The 14238-nt window shown below is 46.9% G+C and overlaps 1 long non-coding RNA gene across 1 annotated transcript in view; it reads left to right on the top strand.

Annotated features, from left to right (window-relative positions):
• Nucleotides 1–14238, top strand: part of LOC142655504 (uncharacterized) — a 92217-nt gene that overhangs the window by 462 nt on the left and 77517 nt on the right. The window lies entirely within an intron of this gene.

Genomic DNA, 14238 nt, shown 5'->3' with positions numbered 1-14238 from the left:
TCAATTATTCTTTATATCAACATATGGGTTCACATTATGCTTTTCAACGCTTTATAATCTGAAATTTTGCAATGTGTGCAATGATTATTTTAAATTTTGGAGGAAGATCTTTATTTCCCTTATAGAAACTGGATGGTGTTAGTTGAAGTGCAGTGATGATGATGATGGGCAGGGCAGTGTACCAGAAAAATATACACATCAAGTTTACCAAACTGTTAAGGATCTGCCAGGCACAGCTTCTGTATCCACGCCCATAGGTAATCAGTCTGCACCTGCTTCTATGTCTGTGAGACTGACTCCATCTTCCACCACTCAGGATGGCAGCCTTAGGAGTGGGAGAGCCTATCACAGCCTGGCCAGACGGTGCTAGCTCCCGCCCTCCGTCTATTTATACCTGCCTTTCCTGTTCCTCCTTGCTTGTGATTCTTCTCTGTTGGTTTCCTGGCCCTGCTGCAGCTTCTTGAACTACTTGTCCCTGCTTCGTATTGACCCTGGCTTACTGACTACTCTCCTGCTCTGCGTTTGGCACCTCGTACTCTCCTGGTTTGACTTGGCTCGTTTACTACTCTTGTTGCTCACAGTGTAGCCGTGGGCAACTGCCCCGCTTCCCTTTGTTCTGTGTTTCCTTGTCTGGTTGTCTGTCGTGCACTTACTGAGTGTAGGGACCGTCGCCCAGTTGTACCCCGTCGCCTAGGGCGGGTCGTTGCAAGTAGGCAGGGACTGAGTGGCGGGTAGATTAGGGCTCACTTGTCTGTTTCCCTATCCCTGTCATTACATAATCACAAGCCCATATACCTACTCTACCCTGGTCCCTCACACCACAATGGACCCCCTTGAGACCCTGGTTTAGCAAATGCAGGGTCTCTCCCTACAGGTCCAGGCCCTGGCTCAGAGGGTCAACAAGCCTGATGCTACCATGGTAGTGCCCCTCACCTCACCTCTTGCCTGACCGGTTCTCAGGGGACCGGAAGACTTTTCTCTCCTTTCGGGAGAGTTGTAGGCTCTATTTTCGTTTAAAGCCCCACTCCTCAGGTTCTGAGAGCCAGCGGGTGGGTATAATTATGTCCCGGCTCCAGGAAGGGCCCCAAGAATGGGCCTTCTCCTTGGCTCCTGACGCCCCTGAACTTTCCTCCGTTGATCTTTTCTTTTCTGCTCTCGGACTCATTTATGACGAGACTGACAGGACTGCCTTTGCCGAGAGTCAGCTGGTGACCTTACGTCAGGGTAAGAGACCTGTTGAGGAGTATTGCTCTGACTTTAGGAAGTGGTGCGTAGCTTCTCGGTGGAATGACCCTGCCTTAAGGTGCCAGTTTAGGTTGGGTCTGTCGAACGCCCTGAAAGACCTGCTAGTTAGCTATCCCTCTTCTGACTCCCTAGACCAGGTTATGGCTTTAGCGGTACGACTTGACCGACGTCTCAGGGAACGACAACGTGAACGTTTGTGTTTTCTCCTCTGACTCCCCCATGATGCCTCCCGAGGTTCCGTTGCTTCGTTCTTCCACGGAAGACTCGGAGGTACCTATGCAACTCGGGGCCTCCGTGTCCCCCCAACAGAGAGTTCCGCAGGAAGAATGGTCTCTGCTTCTATTGTGGGGATGACAAGCATCAAGTGAACACCTGTCCTAGGCGTAAGAATAAGCAGCTGGAAAACTTCCGCGCCTAAGTGATCATCGGGGAGGTCACTTGGGCGCACAGGTATTTCCCGTAAATATGAAATGTAATAAAATCTTGCTTCCCTTTCATGTCTCTTTTGGTGGTAGGTCTGCTACCGGCAGTGCCTTCATGGATTCAGGGTCGTCTGCTGATATCATGTCTGTGGAATTTGCTATGTCTCTAGCTATGCCTTTGATTGATTTGCCTAAACCTGTCCCGGTAGTGGGTATCGACTCCACTCCTCTCGCTAATGGTTATTTTACACAGCATACCCCTGTTTTTGAACTCCTTGTTGGCTCCATGCATTTGGAGCAGTGCTCTGTACTGTTGATGCAGGGATTATCGTTCGATTTGGTTTTAGGCCTTCCCTGGTTGCAGTTGCATAATCCCACGTTTGACTGGAATACTGGGGATCTTACCAAATGGGGTAATGAATGCTTGACGTCATGTTTTTCTGTTAATTGTATTTCTCCCCCTGAGGAGGTGAACGCGCTACCTGAGTTTGTTCAGGACTTTGCTGATGTTTTCTCTAAGGAGGCCTACGAAGTCTTACCTCCTCATAGAGCATACGATTGCGCTATCGATTTGGTACCAGGAGCTAAGCTCCCTAAGGGTAGGATATTTAATCTCTCTTGTCCCGAACGTGAAGCCATGAGAGAGTATATCCAGGAATGCCTGGCCAAGGGTTACATTCGCTCCTCTACTTCTCCGGTAGGTGCTGGCTTCTTTTTCGTAGGGAAGAAGGATGGTGGTCTTAGGCCATGCATTGACTACCGTAACTTGAATAAGGTCATTGTAAGGAACCAGTATCCCCTTCCTTTGATTCCTGATCTCTTTAATCAGGTTCAGGGGGCCCAATGGTTCTCTAAGTTTGATCTACGGGGGACGTATAACCTTATCCGCATCAAAGAGGGGGATGAGTGGAAGACTGCGTTTAACACGCCAGAAGGTCATTTCGAATATGCCCTTTGGCTTGTGTAATGCTCCCGCGGTCTTCCAGAATTTCATAAATGAGATTTTAAGAGATTACCTGGGGGTATTTCTTGTTGTGTACCTTGATGATATACTTGTGTTTTCCAAGGACTGGTTCTCCCACATTGAGCATGTCAGGAAGGTGCTCCAGGTCCTTCGGGAAAACAAACTGTTTGCGAAGACCGAAAAATGTGTGTTTGAGGTGCAGGAGATACCATTTTTGGGTCAAATCCTCACTCCTCATGAATTCCGCATGGACCCCGCCAAGGTCCAGGCTGTGGCGGAATGGGTCCAACCTGCCTCCCTGAAGGCGTTACAGTGCTTCTTGGAGTTCGCTAATTATTACAGGAGATTTATTGCTAACTTCTCGGTCATCGCTAAGCCTCTTACGGACCTCACTCGCAAGGGTGCTGATCTCCTCCACTGGCCTCCTGAGGCTGTCCAGGCTTTTGAGGTCCTTAAGAAGTGCTTTATCTCGGCCCCGGTGTTGGTTCAGCCCAACCAAATGGAGCCATTTATCGTAGAGGTTGACGCGTCCGAGGTGGGAGTGGGGGCTGTCTTGTCCCAGGGTACCAGGTCCCTCACCCATCTCCGTCCCTGTGCCTACTTCTCCAGGAAGTTTTCACCCACTGAGAGTAACTATGATATTGGCAACCGCGAACTCTTAGCCTTTAAATGGGCATTTGAAGAGTGGCGCCACTTCCTGGAGGGGGCTAGGCACCAGGTAACGGTCCTTACCGACCACAAGAATCTGGTTTTCCTAGAATCTGCCCGGAGGCTAAACCCGAGACAAGGTCGATGTGCGTTATTTTTTACCAGATTCAATTTTTTGGTTACCTATAGGGCTGGGTCTAAAAATATTAAGGCTGATGCACTGTCGCGTAGTTTCATGGCCAGCCCTCCTTCGGAGGAAATTCCTGCTTGTATTTTGCCTCCAGGTATAATCATTTCCTCTATTGATTCTGATTTAGTCTCTGAAATTGCGGCTGATCAAGGTTCAGCCCCTGGGAACCTTCCTGAGAACAAGCTGTTTGTTCCCCTGCAATTCCGGCTAAGGGTACTTAGGGAAAATCATGACTCCGCACTATCTGGTCATCCAGGCATCCTGGGTACCAAGCACCTCATTGCCAGAAACTATTGGTGGCCTGGGTTGCCTAAAGACATTAAGGCCTACGTCGCCGCTTGTGAGGTTTGTGCTAGGTCCAAGACTCCCAGGTCCCGACCAGCGGGCTTACTACGTTCTTTGCCCATTCCCCAGAGACCTTGGACCCATATCTCCATGGATTTTATCACCGATTTGCCTCCATCTCAAGGCAAGTCGGTGGTGTGGGTTGTAGTAGACCGCTTCAGTAAGATGTGCCACTTTGTGCCCCTCAAAAAACTACCCAATGCTAAGACGTTAGCTACCTTGTTTGTCAAACACATCCTGCGTCTCCATGGGGTCCCTGTCAATATTGTTTCTGACAGAGGGGTACAATTTGTTTCTTTGTTTTGGAGAGCCTTCTGTAAAAAGTTGGAGATTGATCTGTCCTTCTCCTCTGCCTTCCATCCTGAAACTAATGGCCAAACTGAGAGGACTAATCAGTCTCTAGAACAATATTTAAGGTGTTTTATCTCTGACTGTCAATATGATTGGGTCTTATTCATTCCCCTCGCCGAATTTTCCCTTAATAACCGGGTCAGTAACTCGTCAGGGGTCTCCCCCTTTTTCTGTAATTTTGGGTTTAATCCACGGTTCTCCTTCGTTTCACCTGGAACTGTTTCAACAATCCCGAGGTAGAGGTCGTTCATCAGGAACTGTGCACAGTTTGGGCCCAGGTTCAGAAGAACCTAGAGGCGTCCCAGAGCATACAAAAAACTCAGGCAGATAGAAGACGTTCTGCTAACCCCTTGTTTATGGTCGGGGATCTGGTGTGGCTATCGTCTAAGAACTTGCGCCTTAAAGGGAATGTGTTGCCAGAAAAACATGTTTTTTTAAAAAAAATTAAACATTTAGTGTGTGGGTGATTAAACATTGTTCAAATTTTTTTTATTTTTTTGCACGAGTCCAGGAAATATTATAAATTATTTCTAATTTATAATACTACCCATTTTTGGTCACTAGATGGAGCTGTTCCCAAAATTGCAGCATTGCAACATTGGGTTAAAAGCCCTCGCTCTAGTGAGCTCTCAGCATTCCCCCCTCCTTTATCCTGGCTAGTGCCGGGATAAACGAGGGGTTTGAACGATGTAACCTCCTACACTGTGTGTCGCCATTTTTTGAGCTAACCCACAGTGTAGTAGGTTTACATACAGTAGTAAACACACACAAACACGAACATACATTGAAATCTCTTACCTGCTCCTGCCGCCGCGGCTCCCTCCGGCCCGTCCGCTCCGTTTGCTGCCGCTGGTGCAAGTGCACAAATCCGGAAGCCGCGACCGGAAGTAGTAATATTACTGTCCGGCCGCGACTTCCGGTCCACAGGAAAATGGCGCCGGACGGCGCCAATTTCGAATAGGACTGTGTGGGAGCGGCGCATGCGCAGTTCCCACACAGACGCCGTACACTGCAGTCAATGGGACGGGAGCCGTTCGCAGTCCCTATGGGACTGTGGCTGCCGTATTCCATGTCTGTATGTGTCGTTAATCGACACACACAGAAATGGAACAAAAAATGGCAGCCCCCATAGGGAAGAAAAAGTGTAAAAATAAGAAAAAGTAAAACACAAACACACAAATAAATATAAACGTTTTTAATAAAGCACTAACATCTTGAACATATGAAAAAATTTTTGGGTGATGACACTGTTCCTTTAAGGTCCCGTCCAAGAAGTTTGCTCCCCGGTTTATAGGGCCGTACAAGGTCATTGAAGTCCTCAATCCGGTCTCCTTCTGACTGGAGTTGCCCCCATCTTTTCGAGTACACGACGTGTTTCATGCCTCCCTCCTTAAACGCTGCTCCCTGTCCTTGGCTCCCTCGAGGAAACCTCCTGTCCCCGTTCTCACCCCTGAGGGGGTAGAATTCGAGGTGGCCAAGATTGTGGACAGCAAGATGGTCCAAGGCTCCCTCCAGTACCTGGTCCATTGGAGAGGATACGGGCCTGAGGAGAGGACTTGGGTACCCGCCCGGGATGTTCACGCTGGGGTATTGGTCAGGAGGTTCCACCTTTGTTTCCCCAATAAACCAGGTCCATCTAGAAAGGGTCCGGTGGCCCCTCATAAAAGGGGGGGTACTGTTAAGGATCTGCCAGGCACAGCTTCTGTATCCACGCCCATAGGTAATCAGTCTGCACCTGCTTCTATGTCTGTGAGACTGACTCCATTTTCCACCACTCAGGATGGCAGGCTTAGGAGTGGGAGAGCCTATCACAGCCTGGCCAGACGGAGCTAGCTCCCGCCCTCCGTCTATTTATACCTGCCTTTCCTGTTCCTCCTTGCTTGTGATTCTTCTCTGTTGGTTTCCTGGCCCTGCTGCAGCTTCTTGAACTACTTGTCCCTTCTTCGTATTGACCCTGGCTTACTGACTACTCTTCTGCTCTGCGTTTGGTACCTCGTACACTCCTGGTTTGACTCGGCTTGTTCACTACTCTCCTGCTCTGCGTTTGGCACCTCGTACTCTCCTGGTTTGACTCGGCTCGTTTACTACTCTTGTTGCTCACGGTGTTGCCGTGGGCAACTGCCCCGCTTCCCTTTGTTCTGTGTTTCCTTGTCTGGTTGCCTGTCGTGCACTTACTGAGTGTAGGGACCGTCGCCCAGTTGTACCCCCTCACCTAGGGCGGGTCGTTGCAAGTAGGCAGGGACTGAGTGGAGGGTAGATTAGGGCTCACTTGTCTGTTTCCCTATCCCTGTCATTACACAAACATTTCTTTTTAGGACATTTAGTCACAAGACAAGAGGACGTTTGGGTAACAATAATAATATTAATATTACATAATAGTCTTCTATCTATCTAATAAGCATAGCTGGACGCAGCATCTTGTGGTGGTGGAGAGATGAATGGGGAGGGGGGATAACCGCATGGATGTGCAGGTCCTTCCTGCAATTCTTGACCTCCCCTTCTTCCATTGTTTTTGTAGATTGGGAACATAAAACATCTTACAGACAATGTGTATCAATGAAATGTCTAGAGGTGACTACCGCCATGACTACAATATTGAACTTAATATAGAACAATATTTAGACATACAAGGCATAAACCATATTAGTTTATATATGATACTATGTATTATATACTTAAATAAATGTTTTCCTTATCAGTGAAATTCTGGGATATTATGGAACTTTTGTTGGCTCACCTCTCACCCTCCCCCAGGTTGATCCCAGTCCCCTCACCAGCCATTGTATTCTCAGCATGCCTAGAAGGGTGCATTTCAAAGGACTTATCACGTTAAAAGGTGTTTATTTTTGCATATTCACAGCCTAGTGGGGGACAAGTCCATTTGAAATGCAGATCAGCTTAGTTTCATTCCAAGCCTCCCCCTTCGCCCATGTGGGTGGTATTATTAAGTAAATACCATTCAAACAGATGAAAAGTTAAAAGATAGAAGGTTAACCACAAATTCTTCTTGGGATTACAAATCATAATTAAACTATAAATAAAACAAATAACACAGGCTGATTGGTGGTGTAAAAAAATAGATTTTGGCCATGGCCTTTATTAAAGGTTTTAACAATATAAACTTTAATCAAACATAAATAGATAACCACTATAAAACTTTAAAATGAGGCTTAGCCATAACCTCAAACCTACTAAATACAAGCTGTCCACTCAGAGTACTGAGCGACTTACCCCCTTACAATAAAAGCTTTGACAAATGACATCACAAATCTAAAGAAAATTATCTTAACAAAAGGGGTCGGAGGGTGGGACCAGCGTTCTGTCTTCTACAAGGACATGCTGGAGGTCTGACCAGACCCCTGCATCTTCCTCACCTTTTAACTTAAACAGCGGTCATCTGACTGCTGCCCTTCTCCCAATCCCTTGCCTGTTACTGAGCCTATGTTAAATCTATCCCAGTGCTGACAGGTCACATGGCCCAATACTATGGCCCAATGACACGCATCGTTGGGAAAAACATGAACTCTGCCCAGCACCATCTTATAATTTTTCCCCGCTCAAAATTTAACCCTCTTGGATGAAACCAAGGGGATGATGGTATTCCCACGTGGATCCCTTCTAAAGGTCCAGGCTTCATCATTCTGGGGCTGTAAAGTAGATTTTTCTTCTTTTTTTTTTTTACAAATTAGGAATAAGAACATCTTAAATGCGTTGACGTTTTATTATGTATTAGGGCCTGTTCACATCAGCATTGTCTTTCCGTTGAGGGGTTCCGTTTGAGGTTTCTATAGGGGGAACTACTCAACGGAAAGGTAAACGGAAACCATAACTTCCGTTTGCATCACCATTGATCTCAATGGTGACGGAAACTTTCCTAATGGTTTCCGTTTGTCACCGTTGTGACAGGGTTGCGTTGTTTTTGATCAATAGCGCAGTCAACTGCGCAGTAGGATGTAGGGACACGCGACAGGCGTGAACTCGCCTAGAACGCTGCCTGGCCCGTCAATCAAAGGAGGCACTCTGTGGAAAAACATAATACACTTTGGAATTAGGTTAGCCTAATATTTAATTGCCTTTTGGTAGTTCAATACGGACATCTGGTGACAGACTCCCTTTAACTAGTTAAACGGCCAGGAACAGTGCGATCGCTGTTCCTGGCTGTTAGAGCAGCATGTCAGCTGTAAAACACAGCTGATACCTGCAGTGTATCGAGCGGGCAACACACGTGAGCCCGCTCTAAACATCACCCCCGCACCCAGCTCCATGACGTGTCGGCCATGGAAGAGGTAAATGACTGCCAACTATAAGACGCAGGAACTTTTTAGCAAGATTTATTTTTGCTCAAAAGTGTGTCTTATAGTCCGAAAAATACGGTATATAAAAATATTAGTGCTGTTCTACTGTTCAGTTGGTAACAATTTACTGTGATATACTGTATATAATTAAATAAACTTAAAAAGCTAATCGGGAGAAATTGCTTAACAAATCGTTAACTCCTTGTAAAAATGAAAGTTTGGGCTAAAGCGAAGTCTTATTGGAAGAAATTACATTTCTCATTTTCACGGGCCAATTCTATGAAACACCTGTGGGGTCAAAATGCACACTATACCCCTTGATAAATTCCTCGAGGGGTGTAGTTTACAAAGTGGGCTCATTTGTTGGGGTTTTCCACTGTACTGGTACTTCAGGGGCTCTGCAAAAGTGACATGGTGCCTGAAAATCATCCTATTAAAATTACAGCACCAAAATGCATAAGGTGCTCCTTTCTTTCTGAGGACTGTTTGATCAAGTAGCATACTAGGGCCACACATGGTATATTTCTACAAACTGCAGAATCAGGATAACAAAATATTGGCCTTTGTTTCTGTAGAAGTCCCCATGCACACATATGTATTTTTGCGGCCGCAATTCATTTCAATGGGCCCATGCACACGACCGTGGTTTACTTGGTCCGTGCATGGCCCAGGAGCCTGGACCGCAAAAAGAACAGAAATGTCTTATTACGGCCAGGAATTTTGAGGCAGATTTTGACATGCATGCACGCTGTTTGCCGCTTTTTTCGCGGCGTTATTCTCCCACGGCCATTGAGCGCCGCGGGCAAAAAACACAGCGAAAACCCTCTTTCTCTGCCTCCCATTGATGACAATGGGAGGTCAGAGACGGAAACGCCTGAAGATAGGGCATGTCACTTCTTTTGCAGTTTAAATCAATAAAAGGTGATTTCGGGCATTTTTTGGCCCTGTTTCCGACGCGGTTTCCGCGTCAAAAACAGCGCCAAGATACTCAGTGTGAACTACCCCTAACGGGGTTGTCCAGTCCCTAAAAATTGATGGCCTATCCTCAGGATAGGCCATTAATAGCTGATAGGTCGTGGTCCGACTCCCAGGACCCCCACCGATCAACTGTTTTGAAGGGGGTGCAGCACTCGTACGAGCGCTGCTTCCTCTTCATTTCTTCTTGCTCACTGTGAATTGTCGACAAGGATGTACGTAGTGGTGATTCACAGGTATTGCAGCCAGTGGCGTAGCTATAGGGGTCGCAGCGGCCCCCCGCACCACATCAATAAAAAGTTACTATAGTAACTCGGGCCGCGGGCCCCTGTTAGTATAGTAACTGACAGTACTTACCTTCCTGGTTCCAGAGCGCAGCGGAGGTCCTGACGTCACAGCGCTGTGCGCAGCGCATGAAGTCACAACACTATGCGCCGCGCACAACATCGTGATCCTGGATAGAGTCAAGACAGAACTTCCGCCGCGGCTGAAGAGGAGGGTAAGATTAATATCCCTGTCTGCTGAAGCTGATTGGCGGGGTCCGACTCCCAGGAGCCGGCCAATCAGCTGTTTTAAAGGGGCTGCAGCACTCATACAAGAGCTGCTTCCCCTACATTCCAGTCACTTGCTCACACTGTGAGTGAGGGAAATGAAGGGGAAGCAGCTCTCGTATGAGTGCTGCGGCCCCTTCAAAACAGATGATTGGCGGGTCCGGGGAGACGGACCCCGACCCATCAGCTATTGATGGCCTATCCTGAGGATAGGCCATCAATGTTTAGGGACTGGACACCCCCTTTAAGCCTACGATGTAGCATGCTTAGAGGGCCCATGAGACAGGATCACAGATTGTGTGATGCTGCCTGCTGGGCCCTGTATCTAAGCCAATCACATGGTAGGCTTAGATACATGGCCCATGTGTGATTCTGTCTGATGGGCTCTGTATTTAAGCCTACCACACGGTAGGTTTAGATACAGGGCCCCAGCACACAGTAATCTTATACTGTATAAGATTACTGTCTGCTGGACCCTGTATCTAACCCTACCTTGTGGTAGGCTTAGATACAGGGTCCCACAGACAGTATCACACATGGAGTAACACATGTGTAAGGCTTAGATACATGGCCCATGTGTGATTCTGTCTGATGGGCTCTGTATTTAAGCCTACCACACGGTAGGTTTAGATACAGGGCCCCAGCACACAGTAATCTTATACTGTATAAGATTACTGTCTGCTGGACCCTGTATCTAACCCTACCTTGTGGTAGGCTTAGATACAGGGTCCCACAGACAGTATCACACATGGACCCTGTATCTAAACCTTACACATGTGTTACTAATCGTTTTTTTTGTGTTTTCTTACAGGTACGGTCGTTGGACTACTTCGGATTCCAGGACTACTTCGATGACGGCTTTTTTTATTATCAATAAAATGGTTAATGAGGTTTATGTGTTTTTTTTTTATTTCAGTAAAATATTTTTTCTATGTCTTTGTGTTTTTTTTTTAAACTATATCACTACTGCCTTAGGCCTCATGCACATGAACGTATTTTTTTCCTCCCATAAATACTGGCGTAAATACGGGTCCTTGGTCACACGTATTCGACCCGTATTGCACCAGTATTTACGGACCCGTGCCCGTAAATACGGGTCCGGTGTCACCAGTATTCCACCCGTATTTCCGGGCACGTTTTCAATGCAAAATTGCACTGCACTAATCGGCAGCCCTTCTCTCTATCAGTGCAGGATAAAGAGAAGGGACAGCCCTTTCCGTAGTAAAAGTAAATGAAATTCATACTTACCCGGCCGTTGTATGGTGACGCGTCCCTCTTTCGACATCCAGCCCAAACTCCCTGGATGACGTGGCAGTCCATGTCACATGGGCTGTAACGTCATCCCAGGATGCCGGACTGGAGGAAGAAGAAGGGAGTTCTGGGTAAGCATGAACGTCTTTTTTTTTTTACAGGTTGATCTATATTGTGATTGGTGGCCACTGTCCAGGGTGCTGAAAGAGTTACTGCCGATCGTTTAACTCTTTCAGCACCCTCGACAGTGACTATCCACTGACGTCGCCTAGCAACGCTCCGGTAATTACGGGTGCGCACACGTAGTCACCCATATTTACGAGAGCCCCATAGACTTCTATGGGCCTTCCCGTGCCGTAATTACTGCCTAAAATAGGACATGTTCTATATTTTTCAACGGCACGGGCCCCTTCCCGTAAGCATACGGGGAGGCACCCATGGCCAATAGAAGTCTATGGGCACGTGATTACGGGCCGTAATTACGGCCCGTGATTACGGCCGTTTTTATGTTCGTGTGCATGGGGCCTTAGTAATGGCCGCTGGCTGAGTGACAATGTCCATTGGTAAGGCGGGGCTTAGTGTTAGCCGATGCAGAGGCTAACACTAACCCCCTGGGGTGCTTGGAAGAGCCGGGTACGATCCAGTACTTGACGATCTGTAGTGATGGCCGCGCAATGGGGCGGCCGCAGGCTGGTATTAACAGGCTGGGAAAGGCCAGAAACAGCGGCCCTTCCCATCCTGGTAATGCTGCCTGCTGCTGCTTTATTGTATCTGGCTGGTTATGAAAAATGGGGGGACCCCACGTCATTTAAAATAAATAAAATAAAAAATAATTGTAAAGAACGATGTGGGGTCCCCCCCCAATTTTCATAACTAGCCAGATACAACACAGCAGCAGCAGGCAGCATTACCAGGGTGGGAAGAGCCACTGTTTTTGGCCTTCCCCAGCCTGATACTACCAGCCTGCGGCTGCCCCGGTGCCTGACCGTTACTACAGATGGTCGGGTACTGGTTCGTACCCGGCTCTTCCCAGTACCCCTGGTGGCTGTGGGTATCGGGGTAATAATGGGGTTAGTGTTAGCCTCTGCACCTGCTAATATTAAGCCCCTCCTTAGTAATGGAGGTTGTCAATCAGCCAGCGACCATTACTAAGGCGGTAATAATAAAGTTTAAAAAAATACAAGCACATAGAGAAAATATTTTATTGAAATAAAAAAACACAACCCCCATTAACCATTTTATTGAGAATAAAAAAATGCTGTCATTGAAGTCCTCGAATCCGAAGTAGTCCAACAACCGAACTTGTAAAAAAACACAAGGACACATAATTAGAAACACATAAAGAAGCAAAATAATTATTATTCTTACCTTTCCTGGGTCCAGCGCTGGAGCCGCAATGTCAGCGAGCTGGGCCCTATATCTAATCCTATCATGTGTGATACTGTCTGCTGAGCCACTGTATCTAATCCAATCATGTGTGATACTGTCTGCTGAGCTGTGTATCTAATCCCATCATGTGTGAAACTGTCTGCTGTGCCTTATATCTAAACCTATCATGTGTGATACTGTCTGCTGAGCCACTGTATCTAATCCTATCATGTGTGATACTGTCTGCTGGGTCACTGTATCTAATCCTATCATGTGTGATACTGTCTGCTGAGCCAATGTATCTAATCCTATCCATAGTTTATAGGATCGTAGTGCTATAGATATGCTATGCTGTCTCCTATACACACACACACAATTTTTTGTGGGTGGACACATATGTATTGGGGCTATTTCCCCTGACATTTTAAGTCCTTAGTGACGCCCCTGGCTGCTAGTTCTGCATTGTTGGGTCACTTAGGAGACCCAGCGATGCAGCTGAAAGCTGCGGCTGTCGGCCATCAAAAGTTTGCTTGGGGGGAGGGGTGGCCCAATAAGAACTTTTGCATCGGGGCCCATGAGCCTTTAGCTACGCCCCTGATTGCAGCCTTCTTCTCCCATTGAAGTGAATGGGAGAAGAAGGCTGCAACATCTAAGAAACGCCGCTACATGTGTGTCGACGATTTACAGTGAGCAAATAGAATTGAAGGGGAAGCAGCGCTTGTACGAGCGCTGCACCCCCTACAGGACAGCTAATTGGCGGGGATTCCAGGAGTCGGACCCTGACCGATCAGCTATTGTTGGCCTATCCTGAGGATAGGCCACAAATTTTCAGGGACTGGACATCCCCTTTAAGCGTGAACATCCTATTATGTGACATCCTACTATTATGAATGTTTTCTTATAACTGAAAGTTACATGACAATGCATGTCCATGCAGGGTGAGTCTGTTTATGCTACCATGGCAATCCCAGAGCAACCTTTATTATTGCAATAATATTTATTGCGATGGGCAGGAGATTAAGAGGAGAGAAAAACCTACCAAAGGTTTAGATTACAAAGTTTCATTGTTAGCTATTGAGATACATTTTTAAAAGTACAGTACCCCTTTAACTGCAACCGGAGTTAATCACAACTACAGGAAAGGTGTTTGATATTTTTTGCATTGCAACATATTGTAATTTGCTACATTTTATACTTACACTGTTCAGCCATAACATTAAGTGTATGGTCCCACCTATTGACGTCCAGAAATCACAGCCGCATGCTACGGGTGGGGTTTACAAATAGATTGTTTGTTTTTAGGTGCATGATTTTGCAGGTTAAATAGGAGTTTACCTGCAAAGTGTGCAGACAATCTGTTTGAAAAACCCACCGACTGCATGCGGCTGTGCAGACGCTGTGACGCGGGACTGCACTCTAAAACCACAGACAAGTGAAGTGAATAACATTGATTATCTCATTACAATGGCAAATGCCAAGGGCTGGGATATATTAGGGAGCATATGATCAGTCATTTCTTGAAGTTAATTTGTTGGAAGCAGCAAAAAACGGCAAGTGTAAGGATCTGAGCGACTCTGACATGGGCCAAACTCGAATGGCTAGATGGCTGCATTAGAGAACCAAGATGGCAGGT

The sequence above is a fragment of the Rhinoderma darwinii genome, chromosome 6 (assembly GCF_050947455.1).
Source record: "Rhinoderma darwinii isolate aRhiDar2 chromosome 6, aRhiDar2.hap1, whole genome shotgun sequence".
Classification (NCBI taxonomy): domain Eukaryota; kingdom Metazoa; phylum Chordata; class Amphibia; order Anura; family Rhinodermatidae; genus Rhinoderma; species Rhinoderma darwinii.
Note: the sequence above shows the minus strand (reverse complement) of the source record. Positions and strands in the feature narration are given on the sequence as shown.